Below are 11,938 nucleotides of genomic sequence, written 5' to 3' on the forward strand. Positions count from 1 at the left end.
TCTAACAGTTGTCATGTTGGCTGCACTGCATATTTCATTTTTCTTTTCTTTTTGTTTTGCTTTGTAGTCCGGCGACCAGCGAATCCTCTTCACAACGCACGCCGGTCGGGGTCGTCGATGACGCACGTTGTCAAGGGAGGGGGGAGTACCGTCCCACCACGTCCCAGGCCGTCGTATTTCCCGGAGTCGGACGTCCCCTTCACCAATGTTCTCGCCGTTTAGAGCATGATTAATAATATAGCCAACAATCGGCTGTAAAGAGTGTCATGTCATCTACAACCAACTTTATAGCCAGCATGTACAATACTCATAAAGCGTCTTGGGCTGTAAAGAGTAGTAAGTTTTATATGTACTATTTTATTAATAGTTGGTCCACCTTACAACCTCATAAAGCGTCTTGGGGCTCGTGCTAAAGCCAGCTACTAACCAAGAACTCGCTTTTCTTCTCTCTCTTTTTCTCTCTCCTTCTACTAAGCAAAAGATATAATATTCTATTCCTTATAGCTACTTGTGTTATTGTACTATCAAACACAACATGTCGTGGTCAGTTCATTGCATGCAATGGTATTACTTAGCAAATAAATATTAAGTTTTCTCGTTGTTCTCTCCGCCTTTATCACAATGCACAATCTAAGATGATTTATACAGCTAGACAGAGGGAGTACTTGCTCTTCAACCTCTGAACCTTTTGGTGGCTCTGTCTCTGATCCAGACAACAGCAATTAACGATGCGTTGGACTTGTCTCGGTGGGAGTAACTCCGACGTCTTTGATGGTGCGCTCATGCAGGGGAACATTCCACCGGGGCACCCTGTGCCCGTGGCTTGCCGCCGGTCGAGATCAGCGTCGTCCACGGCCGCGGAAGTTTACCACCAAAAGGTCAGCTCGGAGCCAGTCACGGGACGTTTCCGGCCAGCCAACATTTGCGCAGTTTTTGTCGCACGAGTAGAGTAAATGCATTGGACTGCATGCTGCGGTGTCGCGCGCTCCGTGGTTACTTCGGATAGGATCACTTCGTGAGGAACGGTTGTGCCACGGAACCGAGGCCGAGCACGTACCACAGATGAGCGCGTGTAAAGCTTTACACTGAGCGATCGAACACTCCCACACACCTGACCTAATAACCAAAACTGTGCGTTCCAGCCTTCCAGGTGTGGTGTCCCTTGAGTTTTTTTGGTGCCGATGACATGATGTCGACTGGCAGGAAAACAGCCATTCCTCTTTCATCCTCTCCAAGAAACTAGGTATGCACTCTAGCATTATCGAGATTGAGGTGGTGCGGTTGGTTCGATAGATCCTCGCGTGTGTGGACCCTGGAGCGCCTCTGCTGCAAAGGGATGCATGGCACGGTGCCATTTCAGCTCGAGATCAAGCTGGCGAGGTGTCCGAGAAGCAGCCGACCGTTCGCCGAACAGATCGATGGAGCACCGCGCCGACAAGACGATCGTGTCGCCCGAGAAAGGACGCGCCAGCCTGATGGACCGACCGTCTGATCCTGATGCATGCACGCACCTGCACCGCTCCACGTGTGCCCTGGTGATAGCTCTGCGCGGCCATGTGTGCGCTGCTGCAGATAGCGCGGCGACAGCACACGCCGTGCTTCTGTGCCGTGGGAGCATGGTGCATGCAGTGCATATTCTTCCTTGGACTCCAGCGCATGTATGTCGAGCTCGGCCAGGCGTGCCATGGCAGGTGCACGCTCCGTTTGACTCTGATCGAACGCGTTGCCCCTATCCATTCCACGCGCCCGCTTTATTGCGCCGAAATGCTTGACCTGATATTTCCCCGCGAGCCGGGTGGCCGACCGACGGTGAACTCCCCGGTGTCTCTTGCTTCTGCTCGTGCCCCCGCCGACACGGCCGGCCCCGCGTCCATGGCTACGTCCCTCGCTGGCACAGTTGGCGTCGTGTTTGTCAACTATCTCGTCCGGCGCGGCCAGTTAGGGCATCTCCAACAGGTTGTATGTTAATTTGTTGGTAAAACATGTTATGTCATCGAACAACATCTTAACATACAACTAATTTAATAGGTTGTATATCTAGTTTGTTTAATACGATGTGAGATAATTTATAAGGTGCTCTCTCGTTCTACATTGAAGCTTGTGCAAGAGTGTTGGTTCATCTACATACAACCTTACTCTTCTTTAAAGTTACCAACAACTATCTTACAAGTATTGGAGATGCCCTTAACACCATGTGTGCATGCATGCGTGTCTCTCGATGATTTCTCCTTGCAGCGTACTATACGAGCTACACATTGATCTGGAGACAACTTCACATTTAGGGCATCTTACCCGCGAAACATCGGTATATATATCCGGACGAACACATTGTTCACTTTTGTAATTCAATGGGACCTATAACGGTCCGTAAAGCGGTCTGGATTTCTGTTTTTGGGCAAATTGGAGAGATATCCCGACATCCACTTAACCAATCAAAGGCCTCTGTGTGGTCTTCTCTCTTTTCTCTCTCTTTACATGCATGGTTCCCCTTTGCTCTCTCTCCTTCCAACCGGGCATCACACCACAAATAGCCACCATATGCATGATCTCCACCTATTTTTTCTCCCCCAACTGGATACTTTGTAATTAGCGTTGGGTGTCTCACTCCAGCATCCTGTCGGACCACGTCTGGACACAAAAACGGACATATACCGGAGATATTTGCGGGTCGGCGTTGAAGATGTCCTTCGCGCTTGAATGGCAGTGCCGTCTTCTTCATTCGGCCCTCACGTTCTTGTTCTTGTGATTCCAAGGAGAGGGATTATGTATGTTCGACCACACGCTACTCCGACTCGCTCATGCTGTGCACCAAAACGAACATGATCCGGCTAACTACCTAGGCATATGCATGCATAGCTATCGAACTGTAGTAGTACGATCGTTATGGTCGCACGCAGTGGCGGAGCTATGTTGAGGCTAGGAGGCCAATTGCCCTCCAGCCTTGGGACTTTTTTTGAAGAAATTTTTTGTGTAGCTACATACTCTATCCGTTTCGATTTACTCATCATGGTTTTGTCAAATCCTCATATGCCTGCTTCACTGACAGCCCCTCCAATGTCTGCTCCATTGGCAGCTCCTTCTCTGCCAGCTCCATTGGTAGCCCCTCTCCCAACTCCTCTTGCTCTAGCTAGTTCCTCCTCTGCCATCTCCTCTCCCAACTCCACTTTCAGTACTGCTTGTTTTTCTTTTTCTTTTGTTTTGTCTTCCTGCTTGTGTACTAGAACCAGGCTCATCTAGATGTATTTGCTCACTTGTAGTTCTTGATTTTCTTCTGGCTCTCACCCTTCATCTGTTTGTTGCTGTGTTTGTAATTGTCCTTTGAGGAATTGAGTCTATAGCATCAAGCACAAAAGTTGCTTGCTCTGGCAACGGTCCTGGTGGTGTCACTTGGCTCACATATGCTCTATCCTGCAAATGTGAAGATGCAAACAAAATAACTGGATTTATAATAAGCAAGAGAAATAACTAGATTTATACAGGTGCAAGTGCTAGTACAAGTGCAAGAGAAATACAGTTATGTGATACTAAAAAAACAAGTGCTTGCTTTATGAATTTTACCTTATGTTACCGCATGCATGGCTATCGAACTGTAGTAGTACCATCGTTGTGGTCGCACGCAGTGGCGGAGCTATGTTGAGGGTAGGAGGGCAATTGCCCTCCAGCCTTGGGACTTTTTTTTTTGAAGAATTTTTTTTGGAGCTACATACTCCCTCCGTTTCGATTTACTCGCCATGGTTTTAGTTCAGTTCAAATTTAAACTAAAACCACGACGAGCAACGGAACGGAGGGAGTAGATTGAAGAAAATACAGATTTTTACCCCTACTAAAGAGGGAGGGGCTGATTTTATAGGGTAGACGGGGAGAAGCAGAACTGTCCATCAATTCCTTATTTTATAATTTAATTTGCTAAATTTTGAACCCTTCTATAGCACGCTCCGACGCATATGTACGAACGGTTCAGCGCTCGGCCGGAGTCAGGGCCGGAAAGTTCCCACCACGTATGCGAACGGCGAGGGGTTTACTAAATGCAAATAAACCATTATACAGATTGAAATAGCCGAAAACTGATAGACACTGATCACATGCTATTGATGCATGCCAGCTTGTGTAACGCAATCGATTGTGTACAGTAGAGGCCCGCTACGGAGTATATGTCGGCTCTAGTGCCGTGAAAATCGATTCACTCTCCACTACGGAGTATATGTTGCCAAAAAAGAGAGAGATAAAACCTATGGTTTTTGATTTAGGGTCCATAAATGTGGTGTTGGTTGCCAATTTACTCAACCAAGTCATGCGACCACCGCTTCTGGCTCGCTCCGAGGGGCGACACCGGTGCGCCCCGACCCTCGCCACCCACCATATCGCCGCCGGCAGCGGCGGCAGAGGTGGCTCCTCTAAGCAGGCGCACACATCGTTCCCTCCCAATCTCCCAGCCCACTTAGAGCATCTCCAGCCGTTCAGCCTCCCAGGGCACCGAAAAAGAGCGGCCTTGGGGCGAACCGGCGCTAGATTGGCCCCTGAGGGCGACCTAACTCCCAGCCACGCCCCCAGGCGCCGCCCCCAGCCGCGGCAAATTCAAACGTAGTCTTCCCGCGCACAAAATAAACGCCACAAATCCGGCGATCAAGCGGCCACTAGTTCGGCGATCAGATAAAAAGTTCGGCGTACAAAAAGCAGGAGGGACGCGCGTGCGCATCAGACGGCGAGGTCGGCCTCCGGCGTCGGCGGAGTCGGCGTGCGCGGGCTTGACGGGGTCTCTGTGCTTGACGGCGTTGGCGTGGCTTCTGCGCTACGGGGAGTCTCGGCGGCATCATCGCTCGGGCTTGGCGTGGGAGTCGGCGTGGGCGTGGGCGTGGGTGGCGTCCTCGAGGGAAACTGGTTCAGGATGAGGCCACGCTCCGCCAAGTACCACGCCTTGAATGTTTCGTTGTTGCTCTGGAGCATGTCCGCCCCGCCCAGCAGGAAAGCCAGGTCGGTGTGCCTCTTCTTCGCGGCGACGTTGGTCCGGAGTAGGTCAAGCTTGGCGGCGCTGCTCGACATCAACGCCGACCACCGCGCGTCGGTCTTCTCTTCACGAAGGACGGCCCGGGCATGCGCGTCGGCGATGCAGTGCTCGATGGACTCCTGCACTCGAGCGGTGGCCGCTTCGGCGTGTTTCCCCTTCTTGGCACCTTTGTTGCCGTCCGGCCGCCCTTCTGACGTGCCCGGAGTCGGCGCGTCCGGCTTGTAGGTCTCCTTGGCCTTGTCGAGAGAGCGCCGGACTTCCGCCCACTTCTCGCACTTGTCGATGCGCTTGTAAACGTGGAGGTACTTGAACTTGGCGTCGCTGTTGCTCTGCCGATACATGGCGAACATGCGCAGCAACTGCGCGAAGGAACAAACAGTTGGCGGGCGGACATGACGAAGAGAGGCGGGAGACCGGCGTGGCATACCTGATCCTCAACACTGGCGCCGCTCTCCGGGCGTGCGGTGTCGTGGGAACGACTCCGACAGTAAGAGAGGGGTAGGATAATGGAGCATGATCTATCGAGATGCATATGGGTGACACGGTGGTTTTAGCGAGTTCGGGCCTCTCACGATGGAGATAACAACCCTACGTCTCGTGCTCCGGAGAGGCTTTGTTTTATCTGAGTATATATCCGGAGATTACAATGTGTGTGTGAGAGAGAGGAACTGATCCCCATGCCTGAGCTAAGTCCTGAGACTAATGGTGAAAAGAGAGAGAGGTGGAAGAAAAGAGCCCCCCCCCCAGTCTAGTGGTGGGGGTGGCTTATATAGAGTACGCCACCCCCTCACCTCCTATGTTACAAAGTGGAGTATCAATGCCATAATACCTGGCCACTACAAAACCGTTATGCTGACTATTGGTCTTCGCATATCCGAATGAGTTACCCGGCCGAGTGGAATGAGCTCATTGAGTGGAGTGCCGTGCTCCAAGTGGTTGTTGCCGTCCGAGTGACTTTCAAGTTGCGGTACATCTGGACGGCGATCTGGCCCAGGGGTCCAGTACAAAGTGTACGGTGTCCATGGGTAGGGTCTTTAGGTCAGGCCTGTTACCCTACCCCCAATACATGTCCTCGTCATTAGCCCCCGAATCGGTCGAGGTTGAGTGGGTCGAGTCGAGGTGAATTCCCAGATGAGTCGAGTGCTACGGAGGCACTTATGAACTTCCTTTGGTCACCCGGCGGTCTTATCTTCACTTGTTGCCTTGACGGATTCCAGTCTGCATGGTGCCCGAGTGAAATGAGCTCAAACGGGTCCGCGGAGGAGCGTTGAACTCACCTTATAGCAATTTTTTTTGAGTGATTTGGAGCTGGTCCTGCATCGAGTAACTGGTTACTCGGAATTTCTTCATGCTTGGAACGTGTCTTTTTTTTGTTGTTTGGCCGTCACTCGGACCGGGCGGACCGTTCCGAGTGGATACCATTCCAGTGGGGGCACGCTGAGTGCACCCACTGGGTGTAGTCCCCGAGACTGCCGTCGACTCCGGGCAGTCGGCGGGAGTCTTAGAGCCTGTCTTTTTTGTTGTTGTTTGTCACTTGGACTGGTCAGGCCGTACCGAGTGGAGATTACTCCAGTGGGGGCACGCTGAGTGCACCCACTGGGTGTAGTCCCCGAGACCACCATCGACTGCGGGCAGTCGGCGGGGGTCTGAGAGAACTAAAAATCTTCTTAGCTGGTACTGATCGAACTTGTTCTTCTCTGACTCGGAGGTCGAGTGATTCTGGAGCTGGTTTTGCATCGAACAAAATGTTTCTTTCCGAGTTCTCTTCCAGTGGGGGCACGCTGAGTGCACCCACTGGGTGTAGTCCCCGAGCCTCTGTAGGACTAGATGAGCCTGGCAGAGGGTTTAAGTCTCCTGGTAAACCTCCATCCAGTCGATACAGTAAATATTTTTTTAGTCTGGAATTGAGTCAATCCTGAAATTGAGTCAATCGGATGCATCTTCAGGCACTTGACGTGGTAAATAAGCTCAGCCTGGAGCTGAGTCAGTCGGACTGTTCTTCGTGCACTCGGCACAGTAAATAAATTCAGCCTGGAACTCGGTCAAGCAGGTGAATCTTCATGCTCTCGGCACGGTGAATGAATTCGGCTTTGAAGCTGCCGACTGTAGAAAAAAGCCGGACACTCCAGGGAGTAATCGTTCCAGTAGTACTTCTTATATTGACCGTTAGATTTTGCGTTAAAGGGGTATTTGCAAGAGTATATTGTATCCGTAGAGGAGCTTCGTTTTCACCCTTTTGCATGAAAGGGGTATTTGTCCGAGTGGACGTGCTTCACTTATAGATCTTCGGCGAACCGAGCATGTTTGGTCAGAAGAATATTCCTGATGTGATCAATAGGTTGACCAAATGGGCGTAACCCCTGAGGGTGACATGGCCAACTGTCGTGCGTAGCCCCCGAGTGATGCTCGAAGGAGGTAAGCTTGCTACAGAGTGCGATATGAGGTTTGACCATATGAGTAACTTAGTCGTTCCCGTGCTGGGGGTGTAGAGGTAAAGACATGTCCAACTGATGGTGACGCGCGAGGCGGCAGAGGGGCGATGATGTGTACAACCGAGTGACGATGCGCGGGGCGGTCGAGTGGTGAAGACGTGCGCAACCGAGTGGCGACGCGCAGAGCGGTCGAGTGGTGAAGACGTGCCCAACCGAGTGGCGACGCGTGGGGCGGCCGAATGATGATGACGTGTGAAGTGGTCGAATGTAAGACTACATATCTAGCCAAATGAAGATGCGCGGGGCAGCCGAGTGGTGAAGACGTGCACAACCGAGTGGCGGCGCGCGAGGCGGCTAAGGCGAAGTCGTGTGCCACCGGACGGCGAAAATGGTCCTTGGAGGACTTAGCCGAATGCTTTCGAAGCTTATGTAGTGACGAGGTCAGTGTAACGTGGTTGCGGCGCGAGAAGACCGCTGTGCCAACTGATTCTGGGTAGGAATGAAGATAGCGTGCAGAGCGTCCGGGTGATTACTAAACTTGTCGAAGTGGCGGATCGGATACATTTGTTGAAGTGAAGGATCTGCCAGGTGATGAAGTAGTCGACCACTCAGGAGAGTGTCATTCCAAATGAGGATTAGCTTAGCTAACGAATGCAAGTTGCTGGTACTAGCTAGGATCAACACTGTCAGGATAAGGCCACCGGCCACCACCCACGTTACGTGAGTGTGCATTATCCTCTCGAGAACAGTAGTAGTTGCATCGATCACTTCTGGGTTGCTTCAATGCTTGTTTTACACGGCGACGGAAGCATTCACCAGAAGAAGAATATGGTACAGTAACATTGTCATGTGGCCGTCGTGGCAGTGTCATACACACGTTTGGTCGTCCTAGCTACTGGCTGTACATTTCAGGACGCCCGAGCCTCTCCACACTGCACATAGGGGTCAACAGTCACGCACGTTGTCAGGCCGGGCGAGTACCGTTCCACCACGTCCCGGCCGTCGCCGTCCCCGTCTCCAACGTTGTCCGCAGCTTATCAACCAATCAACCTCGGAATCTTTCGGTGGCTCTGTCTCTGATCCGGACAAGTGCAATGAACCATGAGTTGGACTGCTCTCGGCGATAGTAGTAATTCCGACGTCTTTGATGAGCGCTCATGCCGGGAAACATCCCACCGGGGCACCCTGCGGCCGTGCCGTGCCGCCGGTCCGCGGCCGCGGAAGTTTACCACCGAAAAGTCAGCTCGGAGCCAGTCACGGGACGTTTTCGGCCAGCCAAAATCGCCCAGTTTTCGTTGCGCGAGGCGGGTAAACGCATTGGACTGCATACACCTGACCTACTAACCAGAACTCTGCGTTCCAGGTGTGGTGTCCCTTGCTTTTTTTGGTGCGGATGACATGATGTCGACTGGCAGGAAAAGACAGGGGACTGGCCACGTGCCATTCGACTGATTCTGTTTTAGGGTCAGTCACTTTTTTTTATACGCAGGATTCATTCTGGTGGCAACGCTTGGCCTGGCTGGGGGTGCATGCATGCATGCATTCAATCAATTGTTCGCATGTCATGCATGGATGATGGTGGGTCTCACTAACATGCATGCATTCGAACTTTTCAGTTCGATGGTGATAAGTGCATGCATTACACATTAGTGCACACAACAGGTTTTTATAAGTTTTCAGAAATTATATATGATATAAAAATTAACAAAATAAATATAATTAATTTTTCTAAGCAATAATATGTTAGTAGCACAGGTATTGCCCATTAAGAATAAAGAAAGTGAAAAAAACTTGCACACAACATTATATTCCAATCACACTTTTGGTAATACACAAAGAATGACATATAATAGTGCAATTTTTGACAATCTAGTACTCGCTCCGTTCCTAAATATAAGTCTTTTAAGAGATTTCAATATGGAGTATATATGGAGCAAAATGAGTGGATCTACACTCTAAAATATGTCTATATACATCTGTATGTACTTCATATTGGAATATCTAAGAAGACTTATATTTAGGAGCGGAGGATAATTTACACACATATTGTATAGTGCTTGCATTTATACTTACACATGGAAAAATAAAAAAAGAAGTTGTTTAAGAAACAATGAATTAGTGGCATTAGTATTTCCTTTTAAGAAGAAGAAAATTAAAAAGGACAAAATTTGCACACAGTTTATACATAAATTGCATTGTTTATAATATGCAAGAATAAACATATAATAGTGGAATGATATCGGTATTGCACTTAAAGAAGTAAAATGGAATGAAAAACAAAATAATGAAGTTTTCTATGGAAGAATGAAACCCTTCAAAAAGAAAGAAAATGAAAAAAAAACTAAAACAAAATCAAAACAATGAAGTTTTCTAGGGAATAACGAACCCCTTTAAGAAAAAAAAAGAAAAGAATTGCACACAAGTTTGCACTGAAATTGCACTTTTAGTAATATACAAAAAAGAAACATATAATACTGCAATTTCACACTCTACAATAATTTCCACACATGGTGTATAGTACTTGCGTGTCTACTTACTTAAAACACAAAAATAAAAAACAACATTTTCTAAAAAGGAATGAAGTAGAGGCATTGGTATCAACCTCTAAGAAGAAAAGGAATGAAAAAAAATCATGCTCAACACAATTTACACATAATTGCATGTTTTATATATACACATAAATTGCATGTTTTATATATGCAGTATAATAGTAGAATTCACATTAAAAATAAGTTTCAAAGCATGAATGAATTTGTGTTAGTCGTATTACCCTTAAATAAGAAATAAAGTGACATAAAACTCAAAGCAAAAATTTCCTTACAATTAGTACAAAAATTACACTTTTTATAATATGTAAGAAGAAACATATAGCAGTGAAATTTCCATACTCTAATACAATGTATACATGTAATACTTGCGCGCATACATTTACACACACTCAACATCCAAAAATACACATAAAGAAAAAAAGAAAACTCAACAAAACTCACACAAAAAAAAACAAAAAACAAAAGCAAACACGTGCAAAAAAAAGCAAGAACAAGCAAAAAAGGCATGCACGCACAAAAAAATTGGCATGCATTTCATCAATCCTTGTGGGTGCTACAGTCACGAAGTGGAGACATGCATGAATGCGGGCTGCAGCATGCACCGAGCAAGGAAAGGCAGAAAATCGACTGAATAAACAACAGTGTCAGTCAAATCCATGGAGACCTCTTAGACAGGTATCATGAAGCACATTAAATCAACGGCAACAAATTTGACTGACCCAAAATGAAAAACTCAGTCGCCTGATGTCTAGCTAAAGTGAAAAGACAGCCATTCCTCTTTCATCCTCTCCAAGAAACTAGGTATGCTCTCCAGTAGCATCCGCACCAAAAAACGCAAGGGACACCACACCTGGCACGGTGCCATTTCAGCTCGAGATTAACATGAAAGATCAAGCTGGCGAGGTGTCCGAGAAGCAGCCGACCGTTCGCCGAACAGACGGATGGAGCACCGCACCGAGAAGACGATCGTGTCGCCCGAGAAAGGACGCGCCAGCCTGATGGACCGACCGTCTGATCCCTGATGCATGCACGCACCTGCACGGCTGCACCGTTCCATGTGTGCGCTGGTATGCCTCTGCGCGGCCATCTCTGCGCTGCTGCAGACATCGCGGCGACAGCACAAGCCGTGGTGCTGTGCCGAGGGAGCATGCTGCATACAATGCATATTCTTGCCTTGGACTCCGGCGCATGTGTGTCGAGCTCAGCCAGGCATGCCATGCCAGGTGCACGCTCCGTTTGACTCTGATCGAATCGAACGCGCTGCCGCTATCCATTCCACGCTCCGCTTTATTGCGCCGAAATGCTTGACCTGATATTTTCCCGCGAGCCGGGTGGCCGACCGACGGTGAACTCCCTGGTGTCTCTGCCTCTGCTCGTGCCCCCGCCGACACGGCCGGCCCCGCGTCCATGGCTGGCACGGCCCGCGTCGCGTTTGTCAACTATCTCGGCCGCCGCCGGTTAGCGCCATGCGTACATGTGTCACGTGTGGCTCGATTATTTGCAGCGCACTGTACTCGCTACGTATACTGTACCGAAATTCGATCTGGAAATAACTTAGCAGCTAGCGCTTGTATGGCAGTGTCGTCTTCTTCACTCGCGGCTCGTCCATGCTGTACACGAAAAAGAACATGATCCGGCTAAGTAGCTAGGCATACTCATGCATGGCTATCAAACTGTTGTACCATCGTCGTGGTGAGATGATTGATCGGACGCATCCTATGCTCGCTGAGGAGAATGCCGGAAGGAATGCAGTTGGCTCTAGTACTACCATGAAGACTTCTAATTAATTTGAGTCGGGAAGTTGGCATGTTGCCGTCTTTCTGTCGGGGGATGCTAATGATTTATCGGCTCGGTGGTGTGGTGCAGCTGGACGGATGATGATCCAGACCACACCCCAGTTCTGCTGTTCGGTAGTACTAGTGGATAGTGGATATATCTGCTTTGGCTTTCAG

At 49.2% G+C, this 11,938-nt stretch overlaps 1 pseudogene; it reads right to left on the reverse strand.

Moving 5' to 3' along the window:
- Window positions 1-11,395, reverse strand: part of LOC123139564 (pentatricopeptide repeat-containing protein At3g29230-like) — a 55,819-nt pseudogene extending 44,424 nt beyond the window's left edge.
- Window positions 11,396-11,938: the final 543 nt, after the last annotated feature.

The sequence above is a fragment of the Triticum aestivum genome, chromosome 6B (assembly GCF_018294505.1).
Source record: "Triticum aestivum cultivar Chinese Spring chromosome 6B, IWGSC CS RefSeq v2.1, whole genome shotgun sequence".
Classification (NCBI taxonomy): domain Eukaryota; kingdom Viridiplantae; phylum Streptophyta; class Magnoliopsida; order Poales; family Poaceae; genus Triticum; species Triticum aestivum.